This window comes from Piliocolobus tephrosceles, chromosome 5 (genome assembly GCF_002776525.5).
Source record: "Piliocolobus tephrosceles isolate RC106 chromosome 5, ASM277652v3, whole genome shotgun sequence".
Classification (NCBI taxonomy): domain Eukaryota; kingdom Metazoa; phylum Chordata; class Mammalia; order Primates; family Cercopithecidae; genus Piliocolobus; species Piliocolobus tephrosceles.
In genome coordinates, this window is record NC_045438.1 from 13,328,013 (window position 1) to 13,345,068 (window position 17,056).

At 39.7% G+C, this 17,056-nt stretch overlaps 1 protein-coding gene across 4 annotated transcripts in view; it reads right to left on the reverse strand.

The window, feature by feature from the left end:
- PRKN (parkin RBR E3 ubiquitin protein ligase) overlaps positions 1–17,056 on the reverse strand; it is a 1,378,177-nt gene that overhangs the window by 673,955 nt on the left and 687,166 nt on the right. The gene's annotated exons all lie outside the window — the stretch shown is intronic.

Below are 17,056 nucleotides of genomic sequence, written 5' to 3' on the forward strand. Positions count from 1 at the left end.
CAAAAAAAAAAAAAAAAAAAAAAAAAAAAAAAAAAAAATCTATCTATCTATCTATCTTAAAAATTTTTTTATTTGCTTGTTTGTTTTGAGATAGAGTTTCACTCTTGTTGCCTAGGATGGAGTGCAATGGCAGGATCTTGGCTCAATGCAACCTCTGCCTCCCAGGTTCAAGTAATTCTCCTGCCTCAGCCTTCCGAATAGGTGGGATTACAGGCACCTGCCACCACGCTCAGCTAATTTTTTGTATTTTTAGTAGACACATGGTTTCGCCATGTTGGCCTGGCTGATCTGGTACTTCACACCTCAAGTGATCCATCCGCCTGGGCCTGCCAAAGCGCAGGGATTACAGGCGTGAGCCACCGTGCCTGGCCATCTTAAATAATTTTGAAACACCTTAAAAAGACCTGCAAATTAAATTACTTACTGGTAAAAATATTTTCAGCATGTATGACAAGAAATGGTTTCATATAAAAATATATGAAATGGTCATAAGAAACAAACTATAAGAAATAATTCCTTATACTTACTGTAAGAAATGTTTATCTATACTGTGCAATTATAATAAAAGAAAATAACCATAATAGTAAGCAATAAATAATGAAAATCTACTCAAGCTTCCTAGTAATTGGAGAAAGGCAATTTTACATAAGATGTCATGTTTCACCTAAATAATTGGCAAAAATTAAAAAGAATAAAAGCACCCAGTGTTAGAAGATGCAAAGAAACTGTACTGACATGTAGTTTAGGGGAAACTGGAAATTGACGGAAGCTTTCCAGGGGACCTTTTGGAACTAAGGACCCTAACACTTTACATGTAAAATATTTTGCCCTTTGCAACTCTACTCCCAAAATTATATTTCAAAAATGTGACTAGACAAATTATTAGAGATGTGTTTAAGGAAGATCACTAATGTGCTGTTTTTATAATGAAATGTAGAGCAGCCTATAAACTTATCAATGCAAGACTCTTCAACAAAATAAATAGGATCAATTACCAAATGTGCTCGTAGAGACCCGTATCTCTTGATAAGGATAATGAGCACATTACATGAAGTAAAAGATGCAAGTTATAAAATAATATGTGAGACACAAAAACAAGTGTATATGTATGTGTCTGTGTATTTTCATGTGTACACACACACACACGCACATGGAAAAGAGACTTGGAAGAATATGCATCCAGTGTTAACAGTGTTAACAGTGATCATCTCCAGATGGTTTGATTGCAAGAGGTTTTACCCTCTGCTTTTTTTTTTTTTTTTTTCCTTGTTTCGAGACGGAATTTTGCTCTATCACCAGGCTGGAGTGCAGTGGCACGATCTCGCCTGACTGCAACCTCTGCTTCCTGGGTTCAAGCAATTCTCCTGCCTCAGCCTCCCAAGTAGCTGGGACTACAGGTGTGCGCCACCATGCCCAGCTAGTTTTTGCAGTTTTAGTAGAGACAGGGTTTTACCATATTGGCCAGGATGGTCTCAATCTCTTGACCTTGTGATCTGCCTGCCTCAGCCTCCCAAAGTGCTGGGATTACAGGCATAAGCCACTGCGGCCGGCCTTACCCTCCTGTTTATGTGAAAGTATGTTGGCTAATTTTTTTCAGCCAACATTATGTTTTTATAATCAGAAAATGCAACATTTGTTATGAAAATAATTCAATGAAAATTAGGTATAATAGTTCTAAATTATACATCTAGTATGATATTTTAAAATGTGTGATATTATGGCAATAATCATACTGGCACACAGTTCTGAAAAAAAAATTGAAACCAATAATAAAGCTTTTCCTAAGCCATTATGACCATGCTATTTTTTCCTCCAGATCAACTGGTATAGATTTTTACCTATGTCATAATAATCCATTATATAAAATGCAAATTAAGCACATTTTTATTTAGGAAAATTACAAATGTTACAGTTTGCTACAAAGTTATTGTCCAAACCACTTAATTTGAATACATGTTATTTGTGGAAATGGCAATCGATGGCATACAAATTATGGCAAATTGATTGCAGTCTTTGTGGAAAGGTTGGAGAATGCCACCTTCTGAAATCAAACCTAGTAAAAGTCAACACATTATAATTATAACAACCGTGGTCATAATAACTACAATTTATTGATCCCTTACAGTGACAGGCTCTGAAGTAAGCACTTGATACCCTTTATCAGATAATGCTTAAAACAGCTTTGTATAATAGTCACTGATACATCTGTACCAAAATGTGGATGCTCTTAGGGTTACAAGGGTTTCATCTGGGGCCACCAGCCTGTAAGTACCATAATAAAAGTTCACATCAAGTTTCTCTACTGTCTGAGCTATTGTCTACTACGTTACATACTAAGCTTGGCCTTTTTTAAAGGAAAACTACAGAAAAATAAACCATCAGATAAAATCATTTGTAAATAAGTCACTGATGTTGACTTGGAAAATATGTACTTAGAAATCTAAGAGAGCAGGGTATAACCTCAGGTAGACATGATAGGATTACATTGGATAGATATATAACTTCGTTTCAATGCCTTGGGCATGAGCAAGTTGTGCATTTAATAACCACTAAGAGGAGGAGTTGACTTGAAAGTGCTTCCTGGCCTGGCGCGGTGGCTCACGCCTGTCATCCCAACACTTTGGGAGGCCGAGGCGGGTGGATCACGAGGTCAGGAGATTGAGACCATCCTGGTTAACACTGTGAAATCCCGTCTCTACCAAAAAAAATACAAAAAATTAGCTGGGCGTGGTGGCAGGCACCTGTGGTCCCTGGAGGGGAGGCTGAGGCAGGAGAATGGTGTGAACCCGGGAGGCAGAGCTTGCAGTGAGCCGAGATCGCGCCACTGCACTCCAGACTGGGCAACAGAGTGAGACTCCGTCTCAAAAAAAAAAAAAAAAGTGCTTGCTATTGTTTTTCTGACACCATTTGATGCAAAGATATACTTTAAATACAGAAATAATTCTAGCCCAGCCTGAATGAACTTCTTTAAAGATCACATAACTCTACTTCGGACGCTTTGATCATTGCTATGGTTTGGATATGGTTCATTCAGCCCCACCAAGTCTTCTGTTGAATTAGATCCCCATTGTTTGAGATGGGGTCTGGTGGGACGTGTTTGGATCCCAGGGGCGGATCCCTCATGAATGGCTTGGTGCCATTCTCAAGGGAGTGAAAGACTTCTCATTGTTGGTTCTCCTGAGAACTGGTTGTTGAAAGGAGCATGGCACCTCCTCCTCTCTCGCATTTCCACTTTCCCCATGGACCTCTGCCCAGATGACTACTCTTCACCTTCCACCATGAGTGGCAGCAGCCCAAGGCCCTCCCCCAGAAGCAGATGCCAGCGCCATGCTTGTTGTACTGCCTGCAGGACTGTGAACCAGATAAGCCTCTTTTCCTTATACAGTACACAGCCTTAGGTATTCCTTTATAGCAACACAGACTAAACAATTATCATTGTCTGTTCCACATTTGAGCCCCCTTTCAATAAAACTATGACGTACACACACATATATGCACACAGACAGACAGACAGATGTATATATCAAAGTGTGTATAGTCTTCTGTAGAACAGCCTGATCATGGAGAACACTGCGGAAGGTGTGCCCATCATCTGCTGCTGTTCAACAAACCACCCCAAATGTTAGCAGATTAAATATTTTTTAGTTTTTTAAAATTAATTTTACTGGTAAATTTAAACAGGATTAAATTTAAGCAGCATTTGCTGGGCACTGCTTGCCTCTGCTCTGCTTGGCAATAGCTGGGGAGGTTTAAAAGCTGGGAGGTGGAATTCTCTGAAAGCTCACTTGTTCCCAAACATGGTTGTTGTCGATGCAAAGACAAACTGCTGGGAGCTGGTACACCTGGGTTCCTCAGCCATCTCTCTCCATTTCCATGTGGACTTTCCCTCTGGTCTCTCCAGCATGAAGCAGTAGGAAACCCGGGCATTTAAAATGTTATTTGGGGCCTGTTAGTGTACAGGTCACCAAAAGAGAGGAAGTCAGATGCTACTTTGCCTTTTATGATTTAGCTTCAGAAGTAACAGCATAAGTTCTACTGTTTTCTATTCTTTAGAAACAAGTCACTAAGTCTGACCTAGGTCTGTGGGGAGGGGAATTAGAATCACTTTTTTTTTCTTTTGAAATGAAGTTTCTTTCTTGTCGCCCAGGCTGGAGTACAATGGCACGATCTTGGCTCACTGCCATCTCCGCCTCTCAGGTTCAAGTGATTCTCTGGCCTCAGATTCCCAAGTAGCTGGGATTACAGGCACCCACCACCATGCCCGGCTATTTTTTTTTTTTTTTTTTGTATTTTTCTGTAGACAGGATTTCACCATGTTGGCCAGGCTGGTCTTGAACTCCTGACCTCAGGTGGCACCCACCTTGGCCTCCCAAAGTGCTGGGATTACAGGGGTGAGCCACCATGCCCGGCCTAGAACCACATTTTAGATGTGAGTACTTATGAACCTGCAGACACATTTTTAAACAACCACGCAAGGATGAATATCTTGGTAACATTGAGGGAGGTGAAGTTAGTGGGGAGCTGCCCAAGAAGAACAGTAGTGATGAAAGAAAGCAACAAGAATGAGACAAGGACAGAGTAGAGGGCAAGAAGGAAAGTCATGCAGCTGAGGGAAGATATGAATACCATGGAACGTTGGAAGGCTGAGGTGGGTGGATCACCTGAGGTCAGGAGTTCAAGACCAGCGTGGCCAACATGGTGAAACCCCATCTCTACTAAAAACACAAAAATTAACCCAGCATAATGGTATGTACCTGTAGTCCCAGCTACTTGGGAGGCTGAGGCAGGAGAATCACTTGAACCTGGGAGGCAGGGGTTGCAACCAGCCAAGATCACACCACTGCCCTCAAGCCTGGGTGACAGAGTGAGACTCTGTCTCAAAAAAATAAAAAATAAAAATGAATACCATGGAATTGGAGCTGTCCTCAGAGTATAAACCAATAAATGAACATCATGGTTCATAATCTATTTTATATTAGATAGCTCATGAGTTCATCTCTTCAAGAACTGAGTTGCTAAAATTTAGTTCCTGAACCTGTAAACATTTGGACTTATGGCAATTCTCACCAGATAGTGGCCATTCTCTTCAACATGTCTTTAGCCACAAAGCACTATTTGATGGAGAGAGTAACAGCGTTCCATTTCTTCATCTTCTCTTAATGCTCCAATTGCCTCCAGTCCCCACCCATTCCCCTACCTCTCTTTCTAAACACATTGGTTCTCACCTTTTCAAAGGGTTTAGGTTGTTATTAAGGTTTAGTTTAGCTTTGCTTTGTGTTTTGAGGTCCACTTGTCATATTTGTGACAGAATCTGCAGGAGGTACTCCAGTTGTGATCACTGGGAAGAAAATACGGCGAAATCAGACTAACCCGTAGTTCTCGGTATATCATTGCACAGCTTCTAAGGAACCACAATTTAAACAGTGCATGATAACCAGTATTAATGGATTATAGCCCCTAAATTGTAGCAATTGTGACTTTGTAGACTCCTAAGCATCTTCCAGTTTGGGTAACCTTTCTATTATTTACTTTCTGGAGATCTGTCAGTCACAGTGTGCATTTAGTCCCATACGTATGGCTGACATACCCTATCCTAGAGTGGCTACTTGTTTAAAACATTTCTACTGACCCTGCATGTTCCCTAAGAGGAAACACAGGGTCTTGCTGAGAAGGCTCTAAGCTTCGCCCCCATGCAGTGTAGTCTGCATTTCTAGTTTTGTGGTTTAGTTCTCATAGAGCCATAGGCCATAATTATTCAGCTGTAATGAACCTCACAATGCATCATGCATTCTTCTCCATTTATATTTGCTTTTATTTAAATGAATATATTTCATTCATAAATGAAATATATTCATTTAAATAAAAGCAAATATGCGTTTGCAAGATGTTCACAAGAATTATAATAACATAAATGAAATAAACATTTCTTTTACTTAAATAAAAGCAAAGATAAATGGAGAAAAATGCACTGACTATGGTTCATGACTGAACTATAGTCCTTTTTTTTTTTGAGACACAGTCTCGCTATGTTGCCCAGGCTGCAGTGCAGAGGCCAATCTCAGCCCACTACAAACTCCACCTCCTGGGCTCAAGCAATCCTCCCACCTCAGCCTCCCAAATAGCTGAGATGACAGGCATGTACCCAGCTAATTTTTTTAGAACTGGGTAGAAGTTTTTCATTTTTCAGAGAGATGGGGTCTCATAATGTTGCCTAGGCTGGTCTCAAACTCCTGGGCTCAAACAATTCTACTGCCTTGGCCTCCCAAAATGGTGGGGTTATAGGCATGGCCTACTGTGCCTGGCTGAACCATAGCCCTTTTAAGCATTGAATGCATTTAAAATATTTTCATTGTTCTATCAATAAAATATCCACATGTACAATATATGAAGATCCTTTAGAGAATCAGTTCTAATTTAGTATTTAATAGTGAGTAGTATTAATTATTATAAGGCATGCATTTAAATGTGGATATTTTCTCTATTTTCTGGATCCTAGCATTGTCATTTTTTCCTCAGGGTTATCGTGATAATAGCACAGGAAAGACCAGCCAGCATGATTCAATGACCTCTCCCTGGGTCCCTCCAGCAACACATGGGAATTTTGGGAGACACAGTACAAGTTGAGATTTGAAAATAGAGACGTTTTTGAATAAGAAAAATCTTCAGATATACAGTTAGATGATCCCAACAGAACATCCTTCAGTTTTGAAAGCCAAGGAAGCTTCACTGAGTCCTGTTTCTGCATAAATGATCAGTGGCATTTCAAAATTCACTGATGTGCAGTCTTTCCTTCACAAATGGACAAATGGAGATGAACAGAGGTCAATGGATATGGACCTAGAAGGAGAAGGAGTTACAGACAGACTCCTGAACTCTCAATCCAGATTCTCAAATTGTCCAGCATATAGTTGCTATCGACTCAATTGTCCTTTGGAAAGGATGAAATCTCAGATAGTCTCAAAGTTCACTTTACATAGTAACCCATTTTGTCACCCCTCTAATATTTTGAAAAGGTAATGGCAACAAAAAAGGGTCCTCAGTTTTCTAGGAAGGTTGACAAGAAGGAAGCAGTAGGAAGAGAAAGGCAGGAAAACCTTCATACTGGATCATCCATTTCCAGCGATTATAGATAACAGAGAGTTGCTGATAAAGACAGAATTTCAATCAACCACTAAGCAGATTCCCACTGAGGAACACACTGGAGAAACACGAACAGTCAAGACAAAAGACCACCAGATGGCTGATGTTAATAACCCAATAAATACAAGACAAGAGTGGCACTTCTACCCAGTTCTAAATGAACACCTCATTTGTATGTTGTGTTCTGAGTTTTAGGGAAGGCAAAATGACAATTCTAATTTACCTTTATTCACACTTTGCCAGGGACACAAGGAAGGCAGAAAAAATTGTACAAAATAATATTTTGTTTTTGTTCCCTTTAAGATTCTCTTTTACTCTTTTTGTTCCTTAAGCCATCGTTCCACCACAACCACACTACAGACTGTGCAACTGCTGTCTCAGCCTTCAAAATACCTCAACTTCAACATGCTGAGATTACGTCTATTATGCTAATGAACTTCTAGTAGAAACCCCCAAACAGGAACAAACAAACGAAAAGGAAGTAATGCACCACCTCCTGTTTCTCAGCCACCACCACCTCCCGGGTGCTTCCCAGAGCAGTTCCCTGCTGGCTGCTGCGGGGTTCCTGTAGGAGCCTCCTCGCTGCTGGGCATGTCCTCAACCCCCAGTCATCAATCTAGCTCAGCCTGTGCATCTCAGTTCAACCTCTAATTTCCCCAGGGTAGATTCCAGGCAGCTGCCCTGTTTCACGTCCTCTTAACATCCTATTTTCTTTCTCATCTTCCTTCTTGACAAGTCCAAGGTCATCAGGACTGGGCAGAGCTCTATCAAAGCAGAGAATGTTGATTTTATACACTAGAGCTGAGCGGACTGTCTGACACAGAACAAGTGGCCAGTAGGATTAGGGAATGCATCAACCTTAATTTTCTATTCCTTTATTCCTGTCATTTCCTGTACCTCACAAAATGTTTCCAACCTTGCCAACATCACCACCTGTGAAAATCCCACCACCCACCCCTTGGGCCTCACCTCCTCCATGAAGTCCTCTTTGATCACCTTTGTGTTTTCTGAACCCCATAAGTACTTTCTGTGCATGTTTCATGTCACTCATGAAATACTAACTTGTGTTATTTCTCTGCCCTGTTCACAGGGAAGTCCTTGCACGGTCCTTCACATCCAGCCTTATCAGCATTTGGATCCTGGTATAAAAGTCATCGTTTGCTTACATGTTTCACTCCATCCTCAATTTTTCCCAAACTATGAAAGCAGTGAATTCAATACTCGTTTTTCTATCCTAATGCTTGGCACAGAAGAAATGCTTGGTAAGCTTTTTACCTGCTCTGCGGAATCTGAATTGCAGGGATTTCTGTGAAGTCTTTTCTACTCAGCTAGATTCCTACATCCTGAAGGTCAGTCTTTGTTTTCTGCATAGTGACTAGCACAACAAATCAATGTGTTATAAAAATTATCTACATTTCTTTCAATGGAAAGATGCAAATTTTAAAAATGATCTTTTGCTTTTCCACTCTTGAAACATAAACACTTTCTCTGTACCTTGTAAATAATACTCACGTAAGATGATCACCACTGAAGTTATTTTCCCAAGCCCTGAGTATTAAGGGGAATGACGACTGCCTACTTGAGGAAGCTCAGATGATCCGAAGATCCCAAACTATGGTCCTTTCTCCAAGAAACGTTAGTGGAAGGGAATGTTTCACCACATATGGGTCAACAGCACATGACATCGTCTCAGTTGTGATTTGATTCTCCATATGCTTATAATTTCCATTCTAAATCTCAAGTATGGTAAACTGGCTTTAAAGGATTTTTGCCACATATATCTTAAAAACTAAATTTTACTGTGGCTCTTGATAACTTTTTGAGAGCTAGCTTGACCTGAGTAAGAGAGATGATAGCTTCTTAATGACCGCCATCAAGGCATGATGAAGTACGCGTCCCCGGGAGCCATCAATCACCTGCTGGAGAGACCAGGAGGGCTGTTTCCCAGCCAAGAAACAGGCCTCAATCTCTTGGCCCATTACTCTCACATCTTCCTTCTATTCTTCTCACTCCATTAGGCTCCTGTGTATCTGCACCGAGGCTATCTCAGAGTGACCTCCCATCTCTAATCCCTGATATTTCCATCTGGGTCTAATCTACCATCCCGATTGAAACATTCAGGAATGCTTACAGCAGTATTTAATCTTTCTTTGCTCTGGGTCTCAGAATCTCATTTATAAATCTATTTGAAATTATCTTTTTTTGTATCTATTGCTATCTTCTCCGGTAGATCAATATGTACTCTCTCCTAATCTAAAACCTAGTGGTCTAGAAGCGCACCTCTTTCTGAGTAATCTAGATAAAGTGCTTGGTTGTTTCTTTGTTGTCAGGGCCTTTGTCTAAACCTGCAGTGCAACCATCAATACAGCCTCAGACTGACACGTTTGACTTGTGAATCATTCTATGGAAAGGCAAAACAAATGAAGAAGTAAGACTTTTGAAGCCTCTGGGGTTTATAAACAGGTTTTGAATTCCTCATATTTGAGTATGTTGTAGTAATATGCATGATTTTGTTCTACTGTATATAAAGTATGATGCAAAGTATTCTATAGAATAGAGAATCACAGATCATCAAGTGTAAAAAACAGCCGACATTCACCTTGACTAGGAGTTTCCTGGAACAGGGAAGCAAGAAGCATCTTCAACAGTTAAAAAACATATTTTGGAAGCTGCATATTGCAGGAAAGATGGCGTCATAGACTAAACCAAGGTCGTGTTCTGTGATAGCAGTGTGGACACTGTTATTTGACATGTGCAGATTCTCTGCTACAGGCACACTGATTCCGGCACCTGGTTTTCTTTCTCTGGAGATTAATTTTTCATGTAGCAGTTTACAAGGAGTCTTAACACTACCATGAAGATGGCTGTTAATTCAGTTTTCCACCAAGTTATAAAACAGCCCTGATGAAAAAGAAGTTATGTCATGGTTATCTCACAGAAAAAGGAGAACTAAATTGAGGTTAGGGTTCATACCCTCAAAGATTTTCAGAAGTTCTTAAAATATTACCTTAATTTTTATAGCACGCTTAAAAAATGGACACTTTTTTTCATGGCAACTAATACGTTTTCATATATCAATAAAATTTTGATCCAGATTTGTAAGATTTAAACTAATTCTGTAAAAAAAAAAAAAAAAAAAAATTCTATCTTCTAATTTTAACCATAACCATTCAAAAAAGAACAAGAAACTTTTTGTTATCAAGTACTCAAAAGTTGGTTTAGAAATAAGCTGTCCTTGAGTCTGAATGCTGGATCGGGTTTTTGAAAAATGTTCTAAGAAAACTTTCTAGTTTGTCACCCCAAATTGCATGTCAGACAACAGAGAACACTTTGTCACGCTTAGACACCATTCAATCATAATCTGAGTTTGACTTCAAAGTTTTCACAATTCAATTTTGTTTGGAATTAAGAAAATATGACTGTGGAGAACAATGTAAGGGCAGGCAGAGCATTTCTCTTGAGCCAAACACCAGGGCACAAAGGAAAAGGGGAGTGAATGAGTCCATTTGTCTTTTACCTCTGTTTTCATTTTCTACTCTCTACATTTAAGTGTCCAGTTGCCCTTTGACCACAATGGCACCCCTGAAAAGTCACAAAAGCTGGAATTGCTTAAATATATATTTGGAGATGTTTGTGCTGATAGTTATTACACAGTGCAGACGAGCATGGGCAGCATGAGAATATGGAGACCACAGCTCCCATGAAGTGCAATTAAAGACCATCATTTGTGACTATCTCAGGGACATTTTTCAATCCAAGGTCATTTTTTAAAAACAAAAGCAAACCAACCTTTTATTGTTATTAGATACCAGAAACCAAACAAACAAAGAAACAAACATACAGTTCACACATGAAACCATCCTGAGAAATTCTGAGTCTCATTTTCTGTGATTCTAATGAAGTCTAAAACAACAATAAAAACAAACAAAAGAAATGCAGACTCCTTGGAGGATAGTAATTTGATCAAACTAAAACATGATTAAGAAACTTTTTGGACATAAAATATGGAAATGACTTCTAACATAAATCAAAATTGCTCAGTATTAGGAGACGTATTTGCTATTAATTTTGTTTCAGTTAACATCTCTCAAGAACATGAAATCAGAGGTACAGACCATGAATATTAACTTGTATTCAAACTAATGTTCCAGTTGGCATATACTGAGCCTAAGAGGGAGAAAGTGTGAAAAATAGATTGCATGTTGAATAAGATGAAAACACTCTATTTATTATACTGAGTTTAATACCTACATTATTTATTACAGTTCAGGGGATAGTTTTAAGTATCTAATTTCATTTGAAATAAATCTTGGAGTTATTGTAAGAGGTCCTACGCTACTGCTTCTGATAAGAAAAAAAATGTTTGATGTATAAGAGTTGAACTCCAGTCAAAATCAAATAATCTAAAAAAGAAAATATATTTTACATAACACTTCAGGTAAATTCTGCCTCTCAAAAATATATGATATATAAAAAATATGATAGGTTGTGCAGTAGGAAATCAACACCCCTCCACAAGAATTTATTTGAAATGACCTTTAAAGTCATTTATTACTTTGAAGAGATCATTTACATTTTCTTTCTTTTTTATTTGAGGAAATTCCCCCATCCTAAGCCCTACTGTGTGACTGTCAGGTGTGAAAGAACAGGCAAGGTTCCTGCGCTTGGCTAACGGGCTCCTCATTACCAGAAAAGCACAGCCAAAGCCAGAGGTCTCGGAGGGGAGCGTTTGATGACAGCAGAGCTCAGTGTTACAAGTTACGATTCAGAACTCAGAAATAATGCTCAGACACTAGGACTCTGGGGTTTTCCTTAGTCTATGCGTGCCCCAGTAAGAGAAACACACATCCCCCAGTACACATGCAAACACAAATTATTGCTCTGAAGTTCTTAAGGACAGTGTGTCCAATCTTCTGGCTTCCCCTGGGTCACATAGGACGAAGAAGAATTGTCTCGGGTCACACATAAAATACACTAACATTAAAAATAGCTGATGAACTGAAAAAAAAAAATCACACAAAAAAAATCTCATAAGAGAGTTTACAAATTTGTGTCGGGCCACATTCAAAGCTATCCTTGGCGACATACAGTGCCGCAGGTTGAACAAGCTTGGTTTAAGGTATCATAGGTAAATTATAAAATGAAGATTGACACAGAATAACTAAAGTCTGATGCCATATCTGAAGTCAAGTTAGTTTCACTAATGGAGAAAATCCTAATTGATTTCATCCCCTTTTTAATCTCAAGCCTATATCCTTTGAGCTGACTGGAATTCTTTTTATAAAGAGGTAAGAACAAATAGTATGCGCCCTCCTAAAATAACAGTGATTAGCGTACAGCTGAATTGGGTTCAGGTTTCTCTGCCTATAGGAGAGTTAGGGTCAAGTTTGTATTTGCACTCTTAAAAACCAAGGGTAAATTTTACTGCTATTTAAAATGATCTACTAAGATTATCTTTAAGTGTATAAAAATTAATTAAGAATATATTAGGAATGCTGCTATTTTAAATTCTAAGTACATGGATATTTTGTCTAAGTGATAGAAATTCAAAATTTTAATAAACTTAAAATACAAAAAATAAATCATATATAGGGTCCAAAATACCATCAAAACCTTGACTTTAGAAAATACAGGAGTCAGAGTTTATATTTAGCTGCATTGGGAAAATGTGATCCAGAAAAATGGTTTTAAGAGAGAGTGAAAGAGTTCAGCTCACACTAAGCACTGAACTTGGGCTAGCTATTGATATGGTTAGTCCTGTCACCCTCAGTCCCTTCACTTCACAGACGTTTAGTTGGTGTTTATTAAATATGGCAGAAAAAATATAGGTGGATATGATGCTTCCTTTTCCTACCTCGATAAGAATATCTTTGAGGTATTTATGATGCTGAATTCCCTGTTTAAATACAAATTTAGCTATACTCCAAAATATCTGCTATGTGGTACCCTTTCATTGTTGCTTGTTCCCTTATTTCCATTTAGATCTTTACATTGACTCAGTGATTTGCATGTCCATGTGTAACAGATTTTTAGAGTTATATTTTTGCTATTGATATTTAAATTTCTTGAGGTCCTAAAACATGATCAGTTGTTGATATCCTCCAGTTGCCAAGTGACTCTATCCTGATGTCGTGGGCTCACTGGTGGTATGAATCAGATGCATCCTTCCTAAGCTTGTACTGCAGGAGCCTCCAACTCCGCAGAGAGCTGTGTTTCTCTCTCTCCTACCATGGTGTTACATTTATCCACGTATTTTGTTAATTCTGACAATGTTTCCTTAGTACATTTTGAATCCGTGTTACTGAGATCATACTATTTTAAACTGCTTTATCTTCCTGGGTTACCAAACCTTTCTATCCCCAGAACCTCAAAAGTCTCTTTTTCCTGGGATTCTGAACATAATTTTCCTTAAAATCTTGAAAGTCTCTTTTTTAGTAATGTTTCCACCCTCGCCTAGTAATCTATTTTATGTGCAATTAAAACGGTTTCAACAGCATTCTTGAGTTAATACTTGCCTGGATTATTACCTTCCATTCTTTTACTTTTGTTGTTTTTCTGCTCACCTCTTTTAGGTATGTCTTTCATAACCTGCGTAAAGCTAGATTCTCTTCCTTTAACCCAGTCTAAGAGTCATTGTCTTTTAAACTTCAGTTAGTGCATTTCTATTTCTTTTCCTTTCTGTTACATGAGGTTTTACTTGTGCCATTTTTGTGTGTGCTACTTAAGTTGTCCCACTTTCCTATATTTCACCTCCTCTCTTTTTTTTTTTTTTTTTCCGTCTCCCAATTTGGCATTTTGTATTTTAGTTCAATCCCTTGAATGGCTATACTAGACAATGGAGGTTCACCTCTAACTTTGAGGGTTTAATGTTGACAGTGACTAGACTGATCAAGTGACTGGTCCAGGAATTGCTTCCTGGGAGGTCCCCAGCCTGAGGTTCCAATAAGGTTGAGGAAGATAATGACATTGGCACAGGGACCATGACCTTTGAGGACATAGCTGGCTGCTCTCCTGGAGAAGGGGCTTTCTACTAGGCCCAGAGGAGCATGGTCCATGCAGAATACTGAAGACCTTTGAACTCAAGCCCTCACTGGGACTTGAGGCCACTCCCCGCTCCCCGCAACCACTGTGGCCACACAGCTGGAATTGATGAGGGGCCAGGGTACTGAACAGCAAGGACTCGAATACAGAGAAGACAGGGAGGCCCAGCTCTGAACCTATAAACGCATGGTGTTTGGAAAGGTCTTGAGAAGCAGCAGCCATTATTTACTGCCAGAAAATTCACTAGGCAAGTCCCATATGTGTTGGGAGTGTGAGGAACTACACATGTCCTACAAGTGCTGCAATGACAAGAGAGCGTCCAAAACTCCCCCCTCATTTGGCACCAGGATCTTCTATGCAAGGAAAGATCTTTTGAGTGCAGGGAAGGTGAAGAAACCTGGAGCCAAAGCTGTCACCTCCTTCAGAATTCCAAAGTCCACACCACGGAAGGGATTTGTTGGGGAAGCCAGGCTGAGAAAGTTCCCACCCACTCCGCATGGAGAACTCACACCCAGGAGAGGCCACCTATGAGAGATGCTTCAGCCACGCTCAGGCCTTAAGCATCATGAATGCTCACATTGGAGAGGTGCCTGGTGAGTGCAATGAGTGTGAAGAAGCTTCATTTGTCACCGGGAACTTCATAGGCTAATAGGCCTCATGAGCACGGCCAGTTTTCCGCCGTAGATACACACTCAGGAGTGCACACCAGACATGGTCTTAGGGTTGCTATGCACGTGCCTCCTCATCCTTGTTCAGGAACAATGTGTCCCCACCTGAGAGGCAAGCAGGAGCATGGCCTTTGTCAGAAAGCCTTTGGTCATGATGCAACCCCATGTCCAGAGCACCCGTGCCAAGGGCCATGGGGTGGCCTCAAGGGCCACAGAGGTGTGAGGCCTTCGGGGGCGATGATGTACTTTCTGACCTTCCCTGGCACCCAGGGGTAGTTGTCACCCATAGGGCTGATGGGAAGAAGCCTTCCTTCCTCTCCATCCTGGTGGGGCAGCTGCCGCCCCCATATGATCAAAGAACGCAGCCTCTAGTGTCACCCACACTACCCTGCAGTGAATCCAGACTGTCCTGTGCACAGAATTGGCCTAATCTGGACAAGGGGATCAAGGAATATCAGATGGAAGCTCCTGGGCAAGACTTCCTTGCCCCATGGTATTTAAAGTCTCTATGTGACAGCTGTGATGGCTTCAAACAGCCTATGAGTCCGCTTATTTGTGGACTGTGGTATCCGAAGTGGGCGGAAGGTGCCCTAGAACAAATCCCCCAAAGATACATGGAATGACTGTACTATCAGATGAGACCAGGCGTATTCAGGGTGTATGGCCGTAGAGAGGAATGACTGTATTATCACATTCTACCTTCCATGATTTTAAGTTCTCTTTTATATTTTAAATCTATTATTATGTTCTGGCAGCATTTAGGATAATTGTTTTTCAGGTCAAATTTCAGATCTAAGTTCTATTTTCTCTTTTTAGCTATGTCTTATCTGCTGCTTAGCCCATTTAGTAAACTTTGTGTCAATTATTAAAATTTATATATAATTCTAGAATTTCAGGTGTATGTGCTTGTTTAATTCGACTGGATATTTCCAATAGTTTTCTTTTTTTTAAAATCTTTGTCTTATACAGTTTTATTTTTTAAACATATTAAGCATCCTTATACTCTATCCTTGATGCTTTCAATTTCTATGTTCTTTACTGCTTTGAATTCTGCTCACTCTTATTCACCATGGCTTGTTTCCACATATATTTTGTGATTTTTCTGATTGTTAGTTTATGTTCCTTGAAATACTGACTGGGAAAATCATTTCAGGACTCCTTTGAAAGACAGGGCTCCTAGAGGATTTGGGCTACTCTCAGCCCAGTACCCAGGACTACAACTCATGACCGACTGCATTAAACAACATCCCAGACCCAGGACTTTCTGTGCCGCACAGGAAGAGTGAATATTGGCCCCAAACTCAGGTTTCAGTTACAGATATAACTCAAACATTATACATATACTGTTGTGTATATGCATACCCTATACATACATATAATGTTGACCCTAAAAACTTCTAAGCATAAACCCATCGAGTTGTACTTACAAGTTTTTAAGGGCAAGATTATATGTATGTATATATGTATCACACATATGTATCTGTGGAAACATAGTTGTATGTATAATTGCACTATTAGATGTAATTATATCTACATATCATGTATGCTATAATATATACATATTACATTTGTATACATGTAAAGGTATGTAATTATACTTAAGAATGCCGCCCTAGGAAACATGCACTTTAACTTCATCCCAGTGGGAAACTGGCAAGACTGTGTGATGTCTCAAAAATCTGTGAGTGACATACAAGTCATTATTTTTCTTCAGGATTTCTTTCTTCAGGATTGGGATGAATAAAAATCCGTCCATAGCCCCTAGCCCTAGTCTGGTGGACGGTGACTGTTTATTGTTGCCCACTGCTATCTTGGTATCCTTCCGATCAGCCAGCAGATTGGTGAGAGAAAGCTCCTCTAATGATTCTCGCTCAAACACGGTACCTGTTGCTGTTGACAGACTCTGTTCCTTAGAGAAGATATGAATGGCCAGCTGGCTCTGACAGTTTGAGAACTAACGCTGACATTTGTGTTGGCACCATAACAGTATTTACAACTTAGGAAATATATACAGTCAGATTATGATGGAGTCAGTGAGTTTTGAGGTTAAAAAAAAAATACAACAATATACATGTTAAACATGACCATAATAACACAATTATCTTAAAAATAATTTCAGAGCGGCCGGGTGTGGTGGCTCACGCCTGTAATCCCAGCACTTTGGGAGGCCGAGGCGGGCAGATCATGAGGTCAGGCGATCGAGACCA